General features: G+C 36.8%; 1 long non-coding RNA gene across 2 annotated transcripts in view; it reads right to left on the reverse strand.

The window, feature by feature from the left end:
• Positions 1-3,602, reverse strand: part of LOC128250225 (uncharacterized) — a 25,590-nt gene that overhangs the window by 17,632 nt on the left and 4,356 nt on the right. The gene's annotated exons all lie outside the window — the stretch shown is intronic.

The following is a 3,602-nucleotide window of genomic DNA, read 5'->3' on the forward strand; positions in this document are numbered from 1 at the left end:
GAAGTGAAAGCACGTTATAAAAATAAAACTACTGAACAATAATAATAATAATAATAACAATAACAAGAATAACAACAATAATAATAATAATAATAATAATAATAATAATAATAATAATGCCTTTTTTTTATTAAGGGTCGATGCAAAGATCAGAGATGGTGTGGGATGATACAGTATAGGATTACATAAAATAACAAAGACAAATTTCAAAGATAAATTCTCCAAAAGTGAGGACTGCTCATGGAAGCCCAACAAAAACCATGGTCACCCTGACCAATAAAACAAGTGCTTTCTCCCTGTTGTCCCCCTCCAATGTACAAGTGTATACTCAGAGCATGTCTATTCACTCAAACAATGAATAATGTTAACTATATGGCCAGCTTTCTGAAACTAGCTATCTACAAAAATAAAAAGATGTCTAAGGATTGCTGTGGTTAAGAAACTTCCTATGCAACCACAGGTTCAGTGCCACTGTGTGCCACTTTGGACAAGTGTCTTTTATTATAGCATTGTCATATATATATATATATATAAATGTCTATGTATGTGTGTTGGTTTCTTTACAACACTGCTGCATAGCATTTCAGCGAAAGAGCTCAATAGAATAAGCATCAGATCTAAAAATATGTACTGGAGTTGATTTGATGGAGTAAAATCCATTCAAGAAGTTGCCCAAGCATGATCATTGTCCACCCGAAAACAGTAAAAGATAATAGAGATAATAACATAGCAATAAAATAGGTTAACACCTGTCAAAGGTGAGGAGCTGGCAGAATCATTAGCACGCTGGGCGAAATGCTTAGCGGTATTTCGTCTGCCGCTACGTTCTGAGTTCAAATTCCGCCGAGGTCGACTTTGCCTTTCATCCTTTCAGGGTCGATTAAATAAGTACCAGTTATGCACTGGGGTTGATATAATCGACTTAATCCGTTTGTCTGTCCTTGTTTGTCCCCTCTGTGTGTAGCCCCTTGTAGGCAGTAAAGAAATAAGGTTAACACCTGTCTCAAGTTTACAGGTACATTAAACCATTGCTTATCCTAGTTTCTGAAGCATTAAGCTACTGAGAGTACAAGTCAGTCTCTAGATGAGACTCTAGTCTTTTACAAGGTTAACTCCCAGTTGCTATCAAGTGAACTAAAGCAGTATGAAATGAAGTGCCTTGCTCAAGGACACAATACATTAGAATTTATGATTGTGAATCCAACACTCTTATCACTAGGCCATTATGCTAAGATAAACAGACAGATAAATTGATTGTAAGCATTCAGTTAACAGATTCCAGATAAATGAATTTCAGATTTAATGAACCAAATAAGGATAATGCAATTCTGTACTACCACTATGATCATGACACAATACTCTACAACTGCATTATCAGAAAGGAAAATAAATGTTAAATATAATAATTATCTGTTATGCATTATGAACAGCATTAATGCTTTTTTTTTTATCATTGATAACTTTCAAATTTGCACTTTACCTTCAATTTAATGCATTTATGGCAATAATGAACAGGCCTTCCCTACTATTAATTTGTTAAATCAACATTTCATTCTGTGCTGGTGGAGATTTGTTCATTTGTCTTATATAAGAAACAGAAGTATATGAGGAATGCTTTTTTTTTTTCTCTGAAGTTGTTATTGACTAGTGGAAAATAGTTCCAAACAAATATTTTTCCCTAATAAATTTTAATATTCAATCATTTCTAGATTTGCTTGGGAGTTAGCTTCAGCATTATGTGCATCTTTAGTGCAGACACTAGAATTATATTGTTATATAAGATGAGCCAAAGAGGAAGGTGCTGAGAATGCATACACATACTGTATATATGTATGCATACATCTGCATGAATGTATGTTTGTATACATCTTGAGCAAATGTATATTTGTATACATCCTGAGCGAACATCATTTGAGCATCTTGAGCAAATGTCATTTTCTATAGCCTCAACTCAACTCTGGGCCTTGTTAATTCTCATTGCAAAGCTCAGTTTCAATGGAAATTGCAGGCACTTGTACTGGAAAGGCCTATCTGAGGGAATAAGTGGAATCCTAGGAATGAATACAGGCTCACCCCTTGCTTTAGCAGTTAAAATTGTTGTCTCCAAGATGGTTGACATCATCTTCTTTATTATAAGTCATGTGCCATTGCAAAGCTTTGGTGGATCGAGGTTTCGAAGCAGCATAACTGATGCCTCAATCTTGAGGTGGGAGGCCAGGTGGTGTTAGACTATTCAATAATTCAACTGGATAATTCACAGCTTCATCGATGTTGACTACAGTGTCAATGGAATTGTAGATGTGATGCTCCAGAAGTTTGATGTTCAAACCATCAACTGCCACATTCTTTGGAGCTAAAATGGCCAGTTGTGGTCTGTAAACTGATTTCGCAGGTTAGGAAACACCTTATTCATTAGTTCCTTTAAATCAGATACCATATGTCCAAAAGGCAAGCTTACCCATCCGTCCTTCTCACCAACCGAAGTGCCATTACTGATGCCCGACAGTTGCTTTGAAAAGGTTTTATCTGCTTCATCACGATTGAGCTGCACTCTAATGTGGGTTGTGAGTCATTTGAATTATAGACAATGGGACAGGCTGAGCTATTAAATTTAAGTCAGTATGATATGCATGAAAGGTGTACATTATCTAGTATGTTATTGCTACAATTTGTATGATATATACATTAGTTAAAACATTTGGTGGTTTTCTATAAGGAGAAACTTAAGGCGCATTCCAAATATACTCATATTAAAAATTGTAAATATTGTTAGAGCTTTCACTTAAAATATTGCTCAATATTGACTTTTTCTATACACATCTTACTATATGCAGCTGAATTATTTGATATGTAAGACAGAAAACTGTTGATGCTCCTCCAAAATCATAATAAAGAGAATAATAAATTTATTAAATTTCTCATCAATGTGTTGGGTTTCACTTCTTGTGTTTATATTTTATGGTTGGGTTGTTGGCATTGTGAATGTGGTATGATTTAGATAAGGAAGACAGATGCAGCCATGGCTGTGTGGTAAGAAGCTTGCTTCCTAACAACATGATTCCGGGTTCAGTCCCACTGCATGGCACCTTGAGCAAGTCTCTTCTACTACAGCTTCAGGCCAACCAAACCCTTGTGAGTGGATTTGGTAGATGGAAACTGAAAGAAACTCGATGTATATATGTGTGTGTCTTTGTATATGTGTCTGTCCCCATCACTGCTTGACAACTGGTGTTGGCATGTTTACATTCCCATAACTTGGCAGTTCAGCAAAAGAGACCAATTGGATAAGTACCAGGCTTAAAAAAAAAAAATAAGTACTGGAGTTGATTCCGCCACGTTGATATGGTTGCAGTCATCCATCTTCCTGAGCCAGGCTGCATCTTCCACCACGGTGCCTCCCATTCCCAAGACGACCCCTATTGCGATGCTACTGGCGTCACACCAAACGATCCCACTCTTTGATTTGGGAACATACCAACTGCCCCTCACTGGATCCTCTGCTCTCACTCTGACCAAGACTTCCTGCATCATGTCGGTCGTTTTCTCCCCAACTCTGTCATTCCACTTTGCTCCTTTGGCTCATCTCTTGATGAAGCTACATG

Source organism: Octopus bimaculoides, chromosome 20 (assembly GCF_001194135.2).
Source record: "Octopus bimaculoides isolate UCB-OBI-ISO-001 chromosome 20, ASM119413v2, whole genome shotgun sequence".
NCBI classification, from domain to species: Eukaryota; Metazoa; Mollusca; class Cephalopoda; order Octopoda; family Octopodidae; genus Octopus; species Octopus bimaculoides.